The sequence below is a fragment of the Podarcis raffonei genome, chromosome 7 (genome assembly GCF_027172205.1).
Source record: "Podarcis raffonei isolate rPodRaf1 chromosome 7, rPodRaf1.pri, whole genome shotgun sequence".
In the NCBI taxonomy this organism is placed as follows: domain Eukaryota; kingdom Metazoa; phylum Chordata; class Lepidosauria; order Squamata; family Lacertidae; genus Podarcis; species Podarcis raffonei.
In genome coordinates, this window is record NC_070608.1 from 47426408 (window position 1) to 47449137 (window position 22730).

A 22730-nucleotide genomic window follows, 5' to 3' on the forward strand; every position below is an offset into this window, starting at 1 on the left:
TCATCATCATCATCATCATCATTTTGCCTTGCCCTAAAGATATTACTGAGACACAAAATTGCCCTAAAGGCAATGTGGCTCAATGTACCAATTTGTGGGCTTCAGCACTAGAATTTTCCAAATGTTGTTTTGCCCAGGTCCAAATGTTTGCCTGAACACATAAAGAAGTTTATAAGATGAAGATGGCTGAGGTCAGAATAGATCTGTCTCAGTGCACAGCAACTCACTTATAAATGATCACCCTTTCCTCAAAATATTATTCAAATTCTATTTCAGGCAAGAAATTGTGAATTATAAATTTAGGATGCATTCTATAAAGCCACAAATATAATCTGCATTTTCCCCACAAGCCAGAAAAGCTTCCTTGAACAGTGCTGCCAGGGTCTTAACAAAGGAGCCTTCTCAGTTGTTTGTGACTATGCCAAGTTTATTAAAAACTACTGCAATTAGTCAGAGCAGCCATTACACTTTGGACTGTGGGTGTGCTATAGCAATGTGGCATGTGCCACAGTAGGAGATGTTCAGAAAGGCAGCTTTCACTTGTGTGACTATATTGCCCTCTAATGCCTGATTTAATCAATACTTTCAGACTCCAAATATATTCCCTTAGACAAGGATGTGAAGCAAGGCTGGGAGAGACTTCTGCTTCAGACCTTGACAGCTGCTGCCTTAAAAATATTTGGTTAGCAGGTCCAATCCTCTGACTCAGTTTCACATGTTCATATGATATTGGGAGTGGGGCGTGAGTAGTTTTATGACAATAAATTGAAAAAAAGAAAAGGATAAAAAGAAATCACTCATGCATGCAAAGCTGAGAGTGATTTTAATACAACGGAGGAAAAGTTTGGTTTGCAGACATTGCCTAAGACATCAAATTCTGTTGATGTTATTCCAGTTAAATAAGATGATACAATTTGGTGTGAAATAGAACACCTAGGTATGTAAAAAATAGAGAATTCATCTCTGAAATGTTGAAAATAAAAACGATGTTTAAAAGTATACATAGAACTCATATGCTTGGAGAGACTTGGTCTTATGCCAATTCATGTAACCAGATTTCCAGACAAGGCATTCTGTTCATTCATTATTTCCCTGCATACAGGGACATACAGTGGTACATCGGGTTAAGAACTTAATTCGTTCTGGAGGTCCATTCTTAACCTGAAACTGTTCTTAACCTCAGGTACCACTTTAGTTAATGGGGCCTCTTGCTGCAGCCACATGATTTCTGTTCTCATACTGAAGCAAAGTTCTTAACCCGAGGTACTATTTCTGGGTTAGCAGAGTCTGTAACCTGAAGCATCTGTAACCCGAGGTACAACTGAGTGTACCGTACATAAGATGGTGTTTTTTTACCTGAAAACAATGCTTAAAAATTGGAGTCGTCTTATACATGGGTAGTGCAGAGGGGGGGACGGTGGAAATGATTTCTGTCTTGAGTAGCAGATTGTCACTAACGTTATTGTGGGTGATAGGCTGCTGCGGCAATGTCCACTTGTGATTGGTTGCTGCTGTGAGAATGTCTGCTTGTGATTGGGCTCTGCTGTGGCAATTGAGTGTGTGATTGGCGGTGGCTAGTGTTGATCAGAAATAGGATAGGAGGCTTCTGCATTGTGTTCGATCGCAAGCATTTGGAATTTGGGTGAGCTTTTTTTTATTCCCCCCTTTCTGGACAATCTCCTCCCATTTTCTTAATATTGAGTACTCAAAATTAGGGGGCATCTTATCCATGGGGGCTTCTTATAGATGGAAAAGTATGGTACATATACCAACTAGATTTTTTTCACTGAAAGTTCCATGGACAGCAGATTAGATTGAATTCCACAGGATTATCAGAAAGCAGAGATGCCCTTGTAAGCTGGCCACACTAATGTTGCACACCAGAATCACATTATTCATTATGTTTATATACACCAAAATATTATTCCCTCCCCCTGCCCCCATTTCATAAATGAAATTGGAAGACTAGCATGTATTGCATATTCTTATGTTTCAATTTTTTAATAAAAATGTATTCTCCCTCATTCTGAAGTTCTGCTTCTAATTATTTGTCTAAATAGGAAACCCCTGAAAAAGAGGTGTATCTGATTCATTAATACTTTAATTTATGTGCAGCACATTCCAGAGCATTTATAGTTAACTGTTGCCATCAGTTAACCACCTTCTGACTTTCTCAATCAAATCCTAATAAGGTCATGCTATACCCAGTTATCTGGGTTTTTGCACAGATTCAAAATTAGCACAGTAAATTACAGTGAACATATTTTACATGATCTGTGAAATCAAGATCAATAGTTCCAGTCTTCCAAATATTTCCTTTTGAAGCCTACATCAATGTTTTTCTCCTTTCTGATTTTGCCGGGCCAGGCACAAATTCTGTTGCCAACAGAAATAGCAGCTATAACGTCAATTGCATACTTGGATAGTGAGCATCATGCCTCCCACAGAAGATAGTACTGAGGGAATCAGAAGATGAATTTTACTTTAAACAAATGGTTACATAATGACAAAACACTTACACTGTCAGGCTCTGACTTGGAGGTGCCACAGTGCAAAATCCAATATATTTTCATTAATAATTTAGAGTGATTTGTGATCTCTGCCATAAAGCACTCTCTTTTGCTAACTCAGTGAATATACTTCTATGCTTCTGTGGGAGGGGGGCAGGGGAAGGAATCAATTTGAGATAATCAGAGCACTGGATATGTTTTAGCCTCTATGGACCTAAGTACACAATCTATGCTATCAGGGTTGGAGAACCCAAGGCCCAGGGTCTGTACCAAGGCAGGCCACACCCTCGCACATTGGTCCTGCTCTACACTCATCTTCAAGTGCTGTAGCCTAACTGGAACATGTCCTTGGACTTTGATGATGCCTCTTGCTTAACTGGACAGAAAGAGGTGTAAAAACTTTTGTCTTTTTCATGGCTGGAAAAATAACCTACGATACCCAGAAAATAGATGCCCCCATTGCCCCCATTCACTTTTGCCCCTGGCCACACACATTACTGTCCTATGGCCTCAGGGAGGTTCTTCATGACGGAACACAACCATTGGGTTGCAAATGGCTCCTCACCCCTTGTTCTTATCTTTTACTCTTGTTACACGGAGGAGCCTGCAGCAAGGCAGCTCAGTTGTTGCAGCACCATGGAGAGTTCTGAGTGGGCGACTTGCTCTAACGAGGACTGGAAGTGAACCAAGTTCTTGCAAGTCTGTCTCCAGTCCATATCACCTAGGTTCTTTCCCTGTTTCCAGGACTAGAGTCCTTAAAGGCCTAACCCTCTGTCTTGAAGAAAGGCACCCCTTCACACAAAAGCCATACATGTTTCAAGGCTAATGAACTAATTAATTTATGCACAATAATTCACAGCAACATACAGCTCATGTTTCAATACAGCTTATGAAGTAGCATTTTCTTTTACTAAAAGAGGGATGCATTCAGGACTCCTAAAAATCAGATGGAGAGACACAAACATGAACAAGGGATGCATGAGCATCCTGTAGCTTGCACCCAAAGCTTTTTGTGAGTGTTCAATCTGAACACACAGAAAGTTCAATGGTGCTCAAAAACTTTCACTGTCATTACCATCTCCCCTTTCTTCTGTCCCTAAAGATCCTAAATGCACTTGGATGAGAGAATGAAAATGGAAGGCAGAGGATGCTGTCCAGCCCATGATGAGCCATTTTCCCTGGCAAAATAAATCATGTAAATTGTGTCAGTTTCCAGTGAGGGTGCCAGCACTGGCTATTGTTGTTGTTATTTTATTTGTACCCTGCCCATCTGACTGGATTGCCCCAGCCACTCTGGGTGGCGTCCTATCTCTGGCAGTACAGTGGTGCCTTGCAAGACAAAATTAATCTGTTCCGCGAGTCTCTTCGTCTTGCGGTTTTTTCGTCTTGCGAAGCACGGCTATTAGCAGCTTAGCGGCTATTAACGGCTTAGCGGCTATTAACGGCTTAGCGGCTTTAAGAAAACAAGGAAACAAAGGAACAAAGGAAACAAACTCGCAAGAACTCGCAAGACGTTTCGTCTTGCGAAGCAAGCCCATAGGGAAAATCGTCTAGCGAAGCGACGCAAAAACCGAAAAACCCTTTCGTCTTGCGCGTTTTTCGTTTTGTGAGGCATTCGTCTTGCGGGGCACTACTGTACAGTGAAGTGACTTCTGGCACCACCTTCCTCTGCTTTGCCCCAGGGTCCCTGGGGACAGGAAAGGAGGAAGTGGTGACAGTGCTTGAAAGGTTGGAAGTGAGCACAACCCTGTTTGCACCTCTACCCTGCTCACAAGCTTTCCATCAGAGGTGCTCACTTTTGTTATTCTTTCTGCTCAAATTCTTGCAGCATCCCTAACAAGAATACAAAGGTTACGCCGATACTCATAAACTCATAGCAAGAAGATAATCACTTTTGGATCTGAGCATAACGGTAAGCCAACCAATTAGGTTGGAAAGAAAGACTTCACAACCTGTCTCCTAACTTGGGCAGATTGAGAAATTATGGAACCTAGTGGCATTGTGATGTGGCAACACCTCTTCACATTATGATATTGAAACCTTGGTAACAGAACCATTTGCTTATGTTGTGAATTTTGGCTCTGCCAAGTCACTATACAGTGATCTGGAAGCACTCACCCTCTTGTCCCTGGCCATTCACTGCATAACATGCCAGTGCAAGGTGTGCAAATGGGCAGGTCTCCCAAGGTCAATATGCAATGACTAGCATTGTCCTGATCCTTCTTGCTTACCACTTTGGAGCTCTAAGCTGAATGTAGCCAGGGACAGGAGACAATAGGATATGGCCTAGTTCCCTCCCCTTGGCCAAGGGTGGCCTGGAATAGAAGTAAGCCTATACTGTGCCACTAGCACATCTGGATAGGGAGAGGGAAAGAGAAATCCCTCAGCTGACAGTGGAAACTTCAGGCAGTCAGGTGCAGAGAAACAGCCTCAAGGAATAGGCCTCACAGGCCTTTACCAACATTAGGCTGAAAGTTATGGTATCCACTGTGGACCTACTTGCAGTGACCTATCCCTCCAGGGAGCAAGGCCTGAGCCAAGAAGGGAACACACTGGACAAGACAAACTTCTGGGATTTTGAAATTGGCCACAACTTTATTGATTCCAGATGTAGATTGGATTTGGCTTAGGCACTGGGTATATATCCCTCACAGCCCCCTGGAGGAGGCCTGTCTCAAGACAGGGTCAAAGTGTTGGAGCTTCTATACTGCAAAGTGTTGGAGCTTCTATACTGTCTTAAACAGCGAGTTACAGTTCTGTGATAGTTCACTGGCAGGATGTGGGCTTTTTCTGAGGTGGTGGTGGGGGTTCCACCCTTCCATTTCATGTTACTTTTTGTCTGATCCTCCCCGTCATTACATTTACTCTGTTTCCTTGAATAGGACAAGTGGGATACGTCAGATAAAAAGGAAATTGTATGGGGTGCTTTCTGTATGCTTCTACATTTTTAAAGCTTACATATAAATAGAATCGTTCACAATTTCAAAAACATATAAAAGCATTATCCTTACATAAGAATATGACAAAATTAAATGGAACTGCTCAGTAGTGTAATAGTCTAGAGTGCTACTTTGCAGAAGATAGCACTTCAATGGTCTTACAAGTCTTAAATTAGCAGCCACTATTTACAACATATGGCTTTTCAGAAGTGAGTCAGAAAAAGACAACAAAAGTAATTAAATTTCCATCTTGGGCCTTGGTCCTATTGTCTCATAGTTTCAAGTATATAAAGCTCATTGCTCAAGAATCCAGGAAAAGAAACACAATATTTTCTATACTACCCTCTTACTGGCTTACTATTGCACTATTTTATTAACAAGCATTTACCCATAATCATTGGAGAGTTGGTACCTAATAGCAGCAGTCATCATCCTGCTTGTTTTCAGAACAACCCTGGAACTGGTGACATGCACATGGCAAGTAACTATGTCAATCACACACACATATTCTTATCCTTCAGCTGTTAACAAGAACAGCAGTGGGGCTGGGGTGAATGGAGAAGCCAGGTCACAGTAACCCCCACACTAGTGAGGTAACGTATGAAACAGCCTAAGGCCTCCCAATGAATTCATCACTGTTTCAATCTGAATCAAGAACATACCAGCTCATTGCTTATTATCTTAGTCATTTCATTGCATGAACATTCAATGGCTATAGTTAAAGAAAAGAATTCAATGACCTGAACTAATGGAGAGTGAGTTAACTCCCATGAATGCTACTCAAACCATCCCTCCATTCACAGTGGACACATGTCTAGATTCAATTGCCAGTATCCCAGAACAAGGAAATGACATAGTCAGTGATGAAAGCTCCTTGATCAGGCTGCATTTGTGGATCCAAATCCACCGAGGTTCTAGATTCAGTCAGCCATTACATGGATAGCATCCATTTCCATAGAGAGTTCTCATCCCAAGAGGAGATGCTTCCACACACTCATCCAGTTAGATCAGGGCAAGTATATATTTAAAATATGTATCTTTTTTTTAATACCACATGTTTTAAAGAAACATGGGGGCAGGGAATTGAGAAGAACTAAAACCAGAAATGTCTCCACTAAGGAGACAAAACCACAATGTTTCTAAACATTAACAGTGTGATGGATAATAAAATTTTCATTACTTGAAATTATGAGATGATGAGCTACATAAAATACAGAACCATGAAAAAAGTGAAGGACATCCGAAACACGCCATTTTCATGATTGAGATTTTCCTGCTTTTTATTATGTTTTGAAAGATAAGATAGTCAAAATAGGTGGGACCCAGAATTCACTTTCCAGTAACATAATTCTGAGTGCTGTAACAAAACATCTGCTCCACTCTTCATTTTTCTTTTGGACTTTCTACAGGCTTGAAAAATAGTTATGTACCATAAATATCCCTCTATGAGTCATTTCCTTAAGTGAACAGCTGCCTTCTAATTAGCCAAATGTTCTTCATTTTAAATCATACAGCTAAATGAACAACCTGCAACAGGCTGAAATCCAATGATTTTTTTAAAACATCGAAACAGCACAAACCTGCCATTTGTAGCAATCTGTAGAGGTCAATACACCGACTTCTGTTCCAATGGGTTTAAAATAATCTTCTCAATTGTTTGAACCGAAGAATGTTCTCCAGCACAAGATGAATCTAAAACAGTGGAAAGAGCACAGCCTTCAGAAAGTCTTGAATACAAACATGATTGGGAATTCTTTAGATTTAGTGATAATAATGGGATTACGAATGGGAATAAAAGACACCGCTCAGACAAATGTGGAGCACAATCATAATGTACATCTACTCAGAAGTAAGCCCTGCTGATTTCAAGTGTTTAGTTCTAAGTAACTGTCAACAGGATGGCAATTTGGAGCACATTAACTCATTTCAACAAAAGAGTTAAGTACATGCTTACCTCTCACCTCTCACTCCCTCAGGAGGCTTCAACAAGAGGTTGAACGATTCCTGGGGAATATGACTATCAATGGCTACTAGCCACAAAGACTATATTCCACCTCCATTGTCAGAGCCATTACTCCTCCGAATACCAGCGGCAGGGCATCATAGGTGGACAGAGTCCTTTTGTTTGCAGGCTTCCCACAGGCATCTGGTCAGCTGCTGTGAAAATAGGATGCTGAACCAGATGACCATTGGCCTCAGCCAGAAGCCTTGTCTTTGTTCTATTTCTAATGGAAGTGCATTGCATTTCAGATGAGGTAATAGCAAATCTGGTCAATCTAGTCTACACATAAAATGAACATGAAAATTTTAGGTTGTGTTTTTGTTTTGAATGATATGCAGCATTGTCTAGAGTCTGTACACACTTATTTGTGAAATGTTAAATGTATTATAATGCCTTTAAATAAATAAATAAATAAATATCACTTGGTATTATAAATTTATTTATGACATTTGCATGCCACCTGATAAAAAAGTTACAATAAATAATTTTAAATAACTGAAATGCAAAGTAAAACCTAAAACCATTAAAGGGGGGGGGCACATAAACACAACACAATAAACTCAACACGCTCCCTTAAAAAAAGCACATACAGTGGTACCTTGGGTAACAAACACCTTGGGTTACAAACACTTCAGGTTACAAACTCCGCTAACCTGGAAGTAGTACCTCAGGTTGCAAACTTTGCCACAGGATGAGAACAGAAATCGTGTGCCGGCAGCGCGCTGGCAGCAGGAGGCCCCGTTAGTGAAAGCACACCTCATGTTAAGAACGGTTTCGGGTTAAAAACAGACCTCTGGAATAAAGTAAGTTCGTAACCCGAGGTACCACTGTATAAAAGAAACAGAGGCCTAGGCTGCTAAAGTTATTTTAAGGGATGGAGTGCACAGAAAGGTCTTAACCTGGCACCACAAATACAGTGGTACCTCGGGTTACATATGCTTCAGGTTACGTACGCTTCAGGTTACATACGCTTCAGGTTACAGCCTCTGCTAACCCAGAAATAGTGCTTCAGGTTAAGAACTTTGCTTCAGGATGAGAACAGAAATCATGCTCTGGTGGTGCGGCAGCAGTGGGAGGCCCCATTAGCTAAAGTGGTGCTTCAGGTTAAGAACAGTTTCAGGTTAAGAACGGACCTCTGGAACGAATTAAGTACTTAACCCGAGGTACCACTGTACTACAAAGACAGAGGCAGGCAAGTCTCCATGAAAAGTATGTTCCATAACTGGAGTGCTACTACTAAAAAAGCCCTTTCTGGCAGAGGCATTTGGCAAGGCATCTGAAGCCAAAGAGAGCTTTAATGTTTGGTTGGCTACATAAATGTGAAAGCAGTCTTTCAGATAGACTGGTCCCAAGCAGGTTAGAGCTTTAAAGGCTGAAACCAGCCTATCAGGGAACTGCCATCGGAGGTAGAGCTACACAGCAGGTGAACCCTGTGGCATTCAAGCTCAAGTTGCCTGACAGCATGAAGATACACCCGGTGTTCCATAGGTCCCTACTCTCACAGTACAGGGAGGGGCGGGAATTCCCGGGGCGGGAGGGAGAAGTCACCACACACCCGCAGGTAGAGGAGAGGGAACACCACAACCAAGTCACGGAAATACTCGATTCAAGGTGGCGAGGGCGCAAGGTGGAGTACTTGGTAGCTTGGGAGGGAGAACCCAGGTCAGAAAACACGTGGGTTCCCGCGGAGGCAATCAATGACGGGTATCTTGTGGAGGAGTTCCACAGCCTGTTCCCAGATAAACCAAAACCACTAGCGAGATTCTGGGAGGAGCAGTTTGGAACCACAGATGACGAGGAGGACTTTGTGGGTTTTCCTGCCTCCGAAGAGGAGGGAGGAGAAGCCTCAGAGGGAGAAGAATCAGACTGGGAGGCCCACCCCGCGGGAAGAGATCGGAGCGGGTGGGAAGCGGGTTTTGAATCCTCAGAGGATGGCGACAGCTCCTTCCGGGGATTCCCCGCATCGTCGGCCGAGGAAAAGGACGAAGTTGGATCAAAAGGTCGGGCCGGGGGTGGAGGGGGTCCTGGGGGGGAGGTGGATGTCAGGGAACTGCCATCAGAGCTAGAGGTGGAGGCAAGGCTCCAAAGTGATGCTGGAGAAGGGCCCAGCAGGGAGAGAGGCAGCTCATCGGCTGGGGAAGGAAATCAGCGTGACACCAGGGAGAAAGGGGGGCAGATGGGGGAATCGGCGAGAGGGCTCCAGGACTCCTTGCCGGAGACCAGCGGGGAGAGCACGGGTCCTCCGCTGCCCACACCCACCCTGCGCAGAAGACTTCCGCGCAGGGAGAGTAGGCGGAGACTTGGCGTCAAAGAACTTCTATGCTGGAAGAGGTTCAAGAAACGCCCACTGACGGATTCTGCTAGCGACTGAAGCAGCCACGAAGTGAAGGGCTGTCCAGACAGAAAAGGTTTAACCAGGCAACCTAGCCAGGAGTGGCGGCAACTTACGCACGAGCAACCCCTATAACCATTACACAGCCCTTTTAAGCTGGGCATGGAAATGGATTAGGAGGAAATCTAGCTGGCAAAGCACAGATGCAATATGGTGACAGCACCCAGTCATTGGTGCAGCTAGGTAGCCTTGGATCCTGGACTTTGATGGAAGGTGGGCTTTAGTAGCCATTTGTATTACTTCAGCTGAGAAACACACCATTATGATTTTTCTTCTGTTCCCCTGCCCACATTTCACACTTTACAAGTATTTCCATTCCTAATATGTTAGAGCAAAAAAACAACAACTCCAAAAGCATTTTCCAACCGCAATAAAAAATAAATAGATGTGCACTTTTGCATTTTCAGCTAAAGTAAATCATAGCACCTAATGACTACAGGAATAAAAAGAAGATTGCTTCTGTTGTCGTATTTTTTTTAACTTGAGAATAAGGACCATTTTGATGTAGAAAAGGAAAATATACGTTTAAAATACAAATAATAGATTGAGCATCTTCAACTGTGTGCACTGCCAACCATGCGGTCTCAGGTACTGACATGGCACCTGCTTCCCGTTGCGCCACTCATTTGCCACTAAAAATACATGGAAAAGGTCTAGGATTAGATTAAATTTGGTTGCTATAAGAATAATCAGATAACAGATTTAAAATAAATGCAAAAAAATTTATCAATTTTTCCTTTCAGTCCCACCACATGCTTGTATCAAAGTAGATCTCTTCTCAAAAGCTGTGCTTCTGAAAAAGTGACCTATCTTCCTTTGGGAAAAAAAAAAGCCAAAATAATTTGCACTCATTTCTAAAGGCCATTTTAAGATATTTTGGGTGCTCTTGGCTGCCATGCTGCCTTTGCTTTATAGATGGGCGGGAAATGCTATTATTTTAATAAAGAATACAAACAACTTTAGTGGTTCAAAATGTGCTTAAAGTCTGACCCAAGTTTCCTTTCCTTTCCAAATAAAAATTATGAAGCAGTCATTAACCTTCATTGAAAAATGAATCACATTATTAGCTTCTTCACTGTGACAGAGGACACAGTTTCTTCTTTCAAAAGAACAAAGTGGACCCTAATGTAAATCACTCGATTTGGATCAGCATATATATCAGGGAAAGTTAATATTTTGCATATGTGTGGAATATTTCATATTTGAGCTTATTGCAATTCGACCAAACCCCAAAGCACATCTACAAAGTAATGATGATGATGATGATGATGATGATAATAATAATAATAATAATTTATTATTATTTATACCCCACCTATCTGGCTGGGTTTCCCCAGCCACTCTGGGCAGCTTCCAACAAAATATTAAGATACAATAGTCTGTTAAACATTAATAGCTTCCCTAAACAGGGCTGCCTTCAGATGTCTTCTAAAAGTCAAGAAGTTGCTTTTCTCTTTGACATCTGCTGGAAGGGCGTTCCACAGGGCAGGTGCCACTACCGAGAAGGCCCTCTGCCTGGTTCCCTGTAACTTGGCTTCTCGTAGCGAGGGAAGCACCAGAAGGCCCTCGGCACTGGACCTCAGTGTCCAGGCAGAATGATGGGGGTGGAGACACTCCTTCGGGTATACTGGACTGAAGCCGTTTAGGGCAGGGGTCAGCAAACCTTTTCAGCAGGGGGCCAGGCCACTGTCCCTCAGGCATTGTGAGGGGCTAGACTACTTTTTTTTTGGGGGGGGAATGAATTCCTATGCTCCAGAGATGCATTTTAAATAAAAGGGCACATTCTACTCAAGTAAAAACATGCTGATTCCTGGACCATCTGCGGGCTGGATTTAGAAGGCGATTGGGCCGTATCCAGCCCCTGGGCCTTAGTTTGCCTACCCATGGTTTAGGGCTTTAAAGGTCAGCACCAACACTTTGAATTGTGGATCGAGGGCCCGACCCCCGCTATGTGAAATAAACACACAAGGACACGTGATATAAGGTTAATGGGCAAGAAAAGGCCACAACTTTATTGATTACAGCAGTGAAAAGGTATTGGCTTAGGCATTGGATGACTATAGGAGGTGGGTTTATTCAACAGTAGGTGGAGCCTGTTGATGCTAATCCAACTATAGGCTCACCCCTGATGTCACCGAGGGTCGTGCCATGGCCTCCCGCCAAGCAGGCATCGGACGGAATACACGACCGCCAGATTCCTTTAACGGAATAACCCACGGTAGATAGCATAGGCGATGGCCACACCTAGCCCTTGACACACATGAATCCAATGCCTAACCTACCCACCAATACCACAAAAGTTGTGACGATTGCTACAAGGTAGGCGAAAAAACCAAAAAGCCTAATGCCAAATGGAAAAATTCCTACCAGGCCCCCCAGACAACCAGGGCGACCAACCTAAGGTCCATAGCAAGGCCAAAAAACCTAGACCCTGAGCTAAATGGGAGTGGAGGGTGGGTGACTCGCTGCGGGACGACGACGACTGAGGAGGAGGCGGAGCTGGAGCCGCAGCATTAAGCTGCTAAACACACCCCCCGGAGACACCTGGTTGGCTGCCTCCGGTGGGCGTGGGCGCCAGCCAGGTGAGGAGGGGCGGGGGCTAAGGCCCCCGGCCAGGGGCGGAGCTCGGGCTCCCGCCCACAACCACTCCCCTCTCTTCCAGGGAGGAGAGTCTTTGTGCTCAGAAACGTACTGGGAGCCAATGTAGCTCTTTCAAGACCAGTGTTATGTGGTCTCGGAGGCTGCTCCCAGTCACCAGTTTAGATGCCGCATTTTGGATTAGTTGTAGTTTCCAGGTCACCTTCAAAGGTAGCCCCACATAGAGCACATTGCAGTAGTGCAAGCGAGAGATAACTAGAGCATGCACCACTCTGCCCTGCGCCTCCATGGACAGCTGTGAGTCCAAAATGACTCCCAGGCTGCGCACCTGGTCCATTCAGGGCCATTCAGGACCAGGGAGTCCTCCACACCTGCCCTCCTCCTGTCCTGCAAAAACAGTACTTCTGTCTTGTTAGGATTCAACCTCAATCTGTTAGCAGCCATCCATCCTCCAACCACCTCCAGACACTCACACAGGACCTTCACCACCTTCACTGGTTCTGATTTGAAAGAGAGGTAGAGCTGGGTATCATCCACAAACTGATGAACACCCAGCCCAAACCCCCCACCTCTCCCAGCGGTTGCATGTAGATGTTGAAAAGCATGGGGGAGAGGACAGAACCATGAGGCACCCTACAAGTGAGAGCCCAGGGGTCTGAACACTCATCCCCCACCACCACTTTCTGAACATGGTCCAGGAGGAAGGAGCAAAACCACTGTATAACAGTGCCCCCAACTCCCACCCCTCTTGACACTCCAGAAGGTTGTTATGGTCAATGGTATCAAAAGCCGCTGAGAGATCCAGCAAAACTAGGAAACAGCTCTCACCTTTGTCCCTAGCTCGCCGGAGATCATCAACCAGTGCGACCAAGGCAGTTTCAGGCCCATGATGAGGCCTTAATCCCGACTGGAAGGGATCCAAATAGCAGTGGAGATTCAAATTCTATTTGTCATATAGGTTGATTTATACTTTTCTACCTACCTTAATGAGAAGTTACCTCATTAGTTTCAGTTACAAGAAAAGAAGGCACAGAAAATGAAGGGGAGCCTCTACCTCAGTGGAAAGTTCCAACTTGAAAATATGAGTGGAGATAACAATCAAGGTCCTGGAACGAAGAGACAATTGGCAAAGAAGTACAAATCTACTGTATTTTAGTGCTCAATATTTTAATTTCCAGGTGTCAAGATTTTGAAAGCATATGTTTTGAACTCAAAGACCACAATATCCTCTTTATGAATATTCTCCTTGCTGCCTTGTTGGGCATTAGCAATAGAAGGACATCAGAATGAAGTTTGTGTGAAGATTACAAGATGAGGGGAAGAATGCCTGGTAGGTGTGGAGATTAAGATTTAGGAAGGTTATGGAAAATGGGATCTAGGAGGTATGACACACTAAGGGTAGCTGAAGGAAAGCAGTAGATAATCTAGGAAGAAGATACAATACCTGTTTGAAAAATAAATGGTACAGGCAGAGTCACAAGAAAAGCATCAAGAAGGCATGGAATTAAGAAATAAGAAGCTAACTAAAATGGGAGTTAGACTTGGAGAAGCAAGGCAGACTTGGCATCAAAAACTGGTGCCAGCTACCTGCAGAAGTCTTTCAGGGTGTATCATCCTGCTAAGGCATGAAGATCTGCTGTGGATGCCCTACTTACTAGTCCATGATTGAACGAGGTTTGTATCTCTGCAACTCAAGAAAGGGCCTTCTAAGTCACCACTGAGATTGTCCTCCCTCTTGATATCCAGCTGGCACCAACCCTGGTTAGTTTACAGCACTAGCTAAAAACTTAGCTCTTTAGCCAGGCTTTGAATGATGTGGGTTGGCAATGAATTGGACCACTGATAGATTTTAAAGCTTTTATTGGAATTGCCTTATACGTCGCTTCAATAGCTTGATGTTATATTTCGTATAACATCACCTTCTTTGATGAAGGCCAGGTCAATAATGAACCAATGAATGAATGAATAACCAGCATCCTTGGACACCTGTTGGGTCCCAGTGCCCCAGCAGGGTCCACTCCTGCTGATGCCCACCCTGGTTCCTCTACATCAGGTGTCTGGGTCTGCAAGCCAGAGTTTTAATTTTCTACAATGCCCCCAATATAGCACTGCTCAGAGACATGTGGGAAATTAAAATTGTGGCCCATTTCCACCCACTGGATATGTTAGAGGCATTGTTCATGGATCACTGCCTTGTTGTGGCGAAGGGGCTTGAATAATTCAGAGAAGCTATGAGCTATGCCATGCAGGGCCACCCAAGATGGATAGGTCATAGTGGAGAGTTTTGACTAAACGTGATCCACCTGGAGCAGGAACCGGCAAGCCACTCCAGTATCCCTGCCAAGAAAACTCCATGGACAAAAACATCACCTTGCCGACAAAGGTCTGTATAGTTAAAGCTATGGTTTTCCCAGTGGTGATGTATAGAAGTGAGAGCTGGACCATAAAGAAGGTTGATTGCCGAAGAGTTGATGCTTCTGAATTATGGTGCTGGAGGAGACTCTTGAGAGTCCCATGGACTGCAAGAAGATCAAACCTATCCATTCTGAAGGAAATCAGCCCTGAGTGCTCACTGGAAGGACAGATCGTGAAGCTGAGGCTCCAATACTTTGGCCACCTCATGAGAAGAGAAAACTCCCTGGGAAAGACCCTGATGTTGGGAAAGATTGAGGGCACAAGGAGAAGGGGACGACAGAGGACAAGATGGTTGGACAGTGTTCTCAAAGCTACTAACATGAGCTTGACCAAACTGCGGGAGGCAGTGGAAAACAGGAGTGCCTGGCGTGCTCTGGTCCATGGGGTCACGAAGAGTCGGACACGATCAAACGACTAAACAACAATAGCAATAATAAGGAAGGTACCTGAGAGGCTTAGTAATTTGGAGGCTTCAGCACTCACATGCATCTCTCTTTACATGAATCTACTGCAACAATTCTCTTGTCAAGAGAAGAGTATTAAAGAAAAGTGGTTTGTCATCTTCTGGCATAAGAAAATTACTGACATCAGTTAGGTATATGTCACTCAGCTATGCAAGGTAGTGGCAACTCTTCAATTCTTGATTGAACCTTTTAGGTGGGGACTGGACTTTTTATTTTTTTAAATTATGAGAACTCATTGTTACAATATCTACTTGGCAAAAAATTGCTGTCACAATACAGAAACAAAACTTTTACCAAACCCCTCCTCCAAACAACTGATTATGAAGTGCACCTCAGATTTAGACTATGTTGCTTTCCTTTGAACAAAGCCATCAGAAGGAATCACAAGTTATTGCTCATGGATGACAAGTATAAGATTGCAGTAAAGAAACCTCAAGGCTCACGTTGTCATTTGGAATTAAGATTAAATAACTTCAAATGTTGGTTTGTTTCCAACAGTATTCCTATTTAGCTCTCCATCATTCACTAAGCATGGGAACACGCTCCTCTAAAGCTGAAATGTATTTCACTCCATCTTCACTAGCAAGAGACAATAACTTGATGTGGTAATTTGTTCATATAGGAGCTGAATTGCTTCACTAAAGATTCACAGTACAAAATGTGTTATTAAAATCCTGCAGCTACCATCTGTTAACTGGGAAAATAAGCTGAATCACAAACCTGTTAGGACTTTCATCCTTGCCAGGATCCATGATTCAATCACAAGGCTCATGATTTTATGATGAATATTTTCACTGCTGATGTATTCTACGATCTGCCCCTTTAGCAGAGGCATTCCCTTCAGAGTCAAGGGCCTGCAGCAAGCCTCCCTGCACTGCAAGGTCAGGCTCTTCCTTGATCAGGTCCTCTCCAGATGCCAAGTGCTCCTCTAATCAGTTCTTCCTTTTGTGCTCTTCCTGCGGCACATGCGGAGTGCTAATTAGGCAAGCACTTCAAGACACAGCCTGGCTGAGGGAGAGGCCTCCGTTGAACAGAGGCAGGTGGAGGAAATGTGAAAGAGACAGCAATGGAAACCTCAAGGCTCAGGGAAGAGAGAAGAACAAGAAGGAAATGACTAAGAAGAAGAATGCAAGGGAAAACTGAATTGATGAGAGAGGCTGGCTTCAGAAGGATTTTTCAAGAAGACTATCAACGTTACCATACTTTAAACGACCCGCAATATATTCCCTTTTTACACAGAATGACCATGAGCACTGTAGGGGGCTTAAAGTGGAAGCATTACCTCAATGACATTATTTATTTAAGGGAGTCATTCATTACAGAAGTAGGTGAAAGTTTCCAAACCCCAAAATAACTGTTCTTATTCAGCTTATACATTTCTGACGCCTACAGTTTGTACATTACATTATCCACAGGTGCCTGGCAGAAGTTTTTTTTGCTGGCTATGACAAAAGTCATGGTTTCCCCATTCATTTCTTTGAAGCACCAATTAGAAAGGTGGAAGCTCTGCCTTGTAAGGAAAGCTGGCTATGGCTCTGCCATCAGCATACACTATAGTAAGCCGAAATCAAAGACATAAAGTCCCACACACATTACATGTGAATGCTAGTTCCACCTTTCAATAAAGGCCAGCTACTAAATCAAGGGGGACATGGGTGGCGCTGTGGGTTAAACCACAGAGCCCAGGGCTTGCAGATCAGAAGGTCAGCGATTCAAATCCCCGTGACGGGGTGAGCTCCCGTTGCTCGGTCCCAGCTCCTGCCCATCTAGCAGTTCGAAAACACATCAAAGTCAAGTAGTTAAATAGGTATCGCTCCGGTGGGAAGGTAAACCTCCACACACTGTATTTTTAACATGTGCTCATATTCTACAGGTTAGAAACCTCCTAAAGTTTGTGTTTGAGACATACATGTTAAAACATGGTTGTGATACAGTTAAGCTGCCTCATATACCCATGTGAGAATATGTGTGTGCCTTCTCAATTTCATGTGCAAAGTGGGCATATGACTGAAACAATGAGAGAGTGGGAAAGGCACATGGTATAGTCTGCCGGAGCTCTTGACTCCTCAGAATTTAGGGGGAGACTGCACATTTGAAGACATCCCCATTGCAAATCCCCCCTGGACATGAACAAAACAAGCTGTATTTGCTCCAAGGCACAAACTGCTCAAGTGCAGGGAGCTTTTGACATAAAAAACAACACACATACCACACCAGTGTGCTGAAGTGGTGCAATCCCACACAAGCTGTAACACATCATTTCCCCATATGTTTTCATTGGCTCAAAATCGATTAAGTTTGTTGCATTTCAAAAGGCTGTATTTGGAACATGCCCCTGTTGTTAACCACGCTTCACCGTCCCCCACCTCCTGTGTTCTTGCCCTTTAATGCTAAATTTGTATACTGTACATCCATTGTGTGTCACAAAGGACATGAAGAAAAGCTTCTCAGCCAGAGAATCGGGGGGGGGGGGGATATCGCTGGAGCTTACTTTGCCATGGCAACGAGTGGAATTTAGAAAAGAAGCCAAATATAGATGACTGAATAAGGCTTGCTTGGTAACGTCACTAGATTTTTATTTTGTTTCTCTGAGCCAGGGGCTTCTACCACAAAAGGTTGGAGTCCTTAATTTATCTCTTATAATTATTTGAGGGAGAATATGTGTGTGTGCGCGCGCGTGCACACACACACACAAATTTCCAACTCCAGCATTTCTGGTTCAAGCAAATTTTTGCATGCCAACAGCTACAGTGTCATCTTACATGAGGCAAGAAAGTCAGAACAATAGGGTACTATTCATTTACCTCACAACCCCAACATTTCTAACAACCTTCCCCAACCTATCCAATAACAAGCATGGGCATATTTGTCCCAGTACTAGGGAAACTAGACTGCACTCACAGTCTAAGGACAAAGTGCCTCCCACTTCCTCTTCTATTTATGTTGCACTTTCCAAGAACTTTCCCCTCATGTCAAGAAGGGAGTTCAGAGTGGGTCAGGAATAACTCACAAGGTGTCAGTAAAGTTAACTCTTTATTCAAAGAAACAAAACAGCTCAGGCCCAGTGAGCACAGCAACTTTCCCCAGCAACTCAGCATACTGCATATCTGCAAATACTAGTATGGGCATTTAACTATAGAATTAATAACATTATTTTATGATTTACTAAAGAAAAGAGACTGAATATTTTTGTGTGTTTAAATAGGTGAATAATTATTGGTTTAAAAAAATCCTGGAAAACACTGATTGAATCTTAAGTAATGCAGTAGTTAATAAGGCATTTAAAATCATGATTATGTTATTAGATAGATTTCTTATTATGAATTCACAGGAGACATTCATTATCACTAACTGATTAAGGGAAAATTGTGAGTAAATTGAGCAAGCTGGCATAGGACAGATGACTTTAAGTCCACTAGATTTTTAAGGCTGCAGTCTTTTAGCCACTTACCTGGGCAAAAGTCCCCTTAAATTCAATGGGGCTTACTATGGAATAGACATATTTAGGATTGCACTGTCAGCCAAAGCTAAAGAATAAGTGTTTTTATTTTATATTATTTTATTATAAGTAACTGATATAAAGTCCGCTAGTGATTTTCTATATATTGATTGATCATATGATCTTATCCTCAAACTACACCCAATAGGCAAGACAGGATTCCCCTGTACTAGTGGAATCCAATGCTATGCTGGAGGGAGGGGGATGTAACAATACTTTTGGCTGCTGGGATTCCAACAGCAGAAGAGGTGGAGGTGGGGAGACTTGGCCAAGTTAGCAGAATGGCAGGAAAAGAATGAAAGTTAGAATTTGATGCTTGTTCTGGGATTACTTCTAATAACTGAAGATAGAATAACTTTATACCTACTAAAAAGGAGCTGCTGCTTCCCTTTTCTTCATATAAGCAAAACATTCACTGGAGTCAACCAGGAGTCAGAAAGCTGCCCCTTCCATTGCATTCCCAGCTATCATCACAACCAAAATAGGATTCTGATCTACCACTACCCTTGGGACTGGACAAGCTAGAGAAAGTGATACCACCGACAGAACAAGAACAACTACTGGGTGCAGTTGGAGGAAAAGTAAAATAAATACATCATGTCTCTGCAACTATTAAGTTGGAATATTCATGGCTTTAACTCCCCAGAGAAAAGGAAAAAAGTCTTTCATTTATTGAAAAAGGAACAATTGGACTTGATTTGCTTACAGGAAACACATGTGATAAGGCTACATAGGAAAGTATTGATTAATAAAAGATTGGGTCAAGAGTTTATTTCATCGGACAAGGTCAAAAAGAGAGGAGTAGTAATTTATGCAAAAGAGAGCCTATCACCGAAATTTATCTTTAAAGATGACCAAGGAAGATTTGTGGCAATTGAAATTCAAACACAAGGAGAGAAATTTTTGATAGTAGTATATGCACCAAACGAGGGGAAATCTGAATTTTTTAAGAAGTTGCATGAGACATTGTTGGACAATATGGATTACAACATTATTATGATGGGAGATATGAATGGAGTGGTATCTATAAACATGGATAAGTCACAGAGACAGGTAGTTACTAAAGATGGCAGACTACCAAAAACTTTTTTTGAGATGACTGACAATATGGACTTGATTGACATTTGGAGAACAAAGAATCCCTTGGGTAGAGAGGGAACTTTCTTCTCTGAAGCCAAAATGACATGGACAAGAATTGACCGAATCTGGATAACTAGAGGACTGGCTCCCAAGATTCGAAAAGCGGAAATTTGCCCTAAAACTTGCTCCGACCATAATGCTGTGAGAATGGAGATGAAACTAACACCAACTGGTTCCTTTAGATGGAGGATGAATGACACCTTGTTTAGAGATGCAGAGGTTACTAAGAAGGCCCAAAAAACCTTGAGAGACTATTTTGAGATAAATATGAACACTACTATGGAAAAAAGAGTAATCTGGGACGCAAGCAAAGCGGTTATGAGGGGGTTTCTAATTCAACAGAATGCAATAAAGAAGAGAACTCAAAATGAGAAAAAAGATAAAATCTTGGAGAAAATAAAAGAGGGAGAGAGGAAATTGAGAGCGAAACCAAAGTCACAAGAGATTCTGAGAGAAATAAAGTTATATCAAGTTCAATATATGAAAATGATGAACCAGGAAATAGAATGGAAAATCAAACAGATGAGACAAAGGACATTTGAATCGGCTAACAAATGTGGGAAACTGCTAGCTTGGCAAATGAAAAAAAGACAAAAACTCAACACTATTACCAATTTGGAAGTGGAAGGAAAGAATATACAGAATCCAGTGGAAATTAGAAAATGTTTCCAGAGGTATTTTAAACAGTTATATACACAAGGGCCACAGAAAGAAACTGACATAAATCAATTTCTAAAAACAAATGGATTACAAAAAATCTCTCAAGAAAATAAGTTAATGTTGAACTATAAAATAACAGAACAGGAGGTGGAAGGTGCCATCCAGAATATGCAGTTGGGCAAATCTCCAGGGCCGGATGGCTTAACCTCAAAATATTATAGATCTTTGAAAGATTGGATAATTCAACCACTAAAGGAGGTCTGCAATGAAATTTTGGAGGGGGAAAAAGCGCCAGAGTCGTGGAAGGAAGCCTATATTACCCTTATACTGAAAACTGAGTCTGTAAAGACACAACTTAAGAACTACCACCCCATATCCCTGCTTAATGTGGATTACAAAATTTTTGCAGATGTCTTGGCAAAAAGGCTAAAAAAAAGTATTAGTGGAGGAGATACATAAAGACCAAGCTGGCTTTCTCCCGGGTAGACACTTGTCTGACAATACGAGGAATATAATTAACATCTTGGAGAAGTTGCAAGTGAACATTAACACTAAAGCAGTCTTAATCTTTGTAGATGCGGAGAAAGCCTTTGATAATATTTCTTGGAGTTTCATGAAGAAAAATCTTCAGGGGATGGGAGTTGGTCAAGGGTTTGAAAATGGTATAGGTGCAATTTACTCAGAACAAAAGGCTAAACTAATAGTTAATAATGTGGTGACAGAGGAATTTAAGATAGAGAAAGGGACACGACAAGGCTGCCCAATTTCCCCATTGCTTTTTATTTCGGTCCTGGAGGTTTTGCTAAATATGATCAGAAGGGACCATTTGATTAAAGGTATACAGGTTGGAGCCAAACAGTACAAATTGAAAGCTTTTGCAGACGACTTAGTATTGACGTTACGGGAGCCAGAATCCAGTACTAAAAGAGTATTAGAACTGATTCAAGAATTTGGTCATGTGGCAGGATTTAAGTTGGACAAGTTAAAAACTAAAGTTCTTGAGAAAAACTTAACACTGATTGAGAAAGAGAGGTTTCAGACAAGGGCCGGTGGATGAAAAAGAGATAGAAGAATTTCTCAAAAAATATGGATTACAAAAAATATCTGAACAAAGTAAAGTGATCTTGAACCAGAAAATAACTGAACAAGAAGGAGGGAGCCATTCAAAATATGCAATTGGGAAAATCTCCAGGACCAGATGGATTGACTTCCAGATATTACAAAGCGCTGAAAGAATGGTTGGTACAACCGTTGAAGGAAGTCTGTAATGAAATTTTGGAGGGGAAGAAGGCACCCGAATCATGGAAAGAAGCGTATATTACACTTATACCAAAATCTGAGACTGAGAAGAACTTGATTAAGAACTACCGCCCTATATCGTTACTCAATGTGGATTACAAAATTTTTGCAGACGTTTTGGCAAAAAGATTGAAGAAAGTTTTGGTGGGGGAGATTCATAAAGACCAGGCCGGCTTTCTTCCAGGAAGACATTTATCTGACAATGTAAGAAACATAATAGATATTATGGAATTACTAGAAGCTAATATTAATACTAAGGCAGTATTGATATTTGTGGACGCGGAGAAAGCCTTTGACAATATCTCTTGGAGCTTCATGAAAAAGAATCTGAAAGGGATGGGGGTAGGCCAAGGTTTTGAGAATGGTATAGGTGCAATTTATTCTGAACAAAAAGCAGAATTAATTGTAAATAATATGGTTACTGAAGAATTTGCTATTGAAAAAGGGACACGACAGGGGTGCCCAATATCCCCATTACTTTTTATATCTGTCTTGGAGGTTTTACTAAACATGATTAGAGGGGACCAGCTGGTTAAAGGGATCCAGGTCGGAGCCAAACAATATAAATTGAGAGCGTTTGCAGATGATCTAGTATTAACTTTACAAGGGCCAGACACTAGTACAAAAAGAGTTTTAGAGTTAATACAAGTATTTGGTCAAGTAGCAGGTTTTAAGCTGAATAAACAAAAAACGAAGGTATTGGAAAAAAATCTAATAGCAGAGGAAAGAGAGAGGTTTCATAGGGAAACTGGACTAATGGTAGCAAAGAAAGTGAAATATTTGGGGATCAATTTAACATCTAAAAATGTAAA

General features: G+C 42.3%; 1 protein-coding gene across 7 annotated transcripts in view; it reads right to left on the minus strand.

The window, feature by feature from the left end:
• DLGAP1 (DLG associated protein 1) overlaps positions 1–22730 on the minus strand; it is a 300538-nt gene that overhangs the window by 131056 nt on the left and 146752 nt on the right. For 6 of the 7 annotated variants that reach the window (XM_053396460.1, XM_053396464.1, XM_053396455.1 and 3 more), the window contains one exon: positions 7030–7141. The gene's annotated coding sequence lies outside the window, so the exon portion shown is untranslated. Of the gene's footprint in view, positions 1–7029; positions 7142–17529; positions 17635–22730 lie in introns of those variants that run through there. The other variant, XM_053396461.1, reaches the window with a different exon arrangement.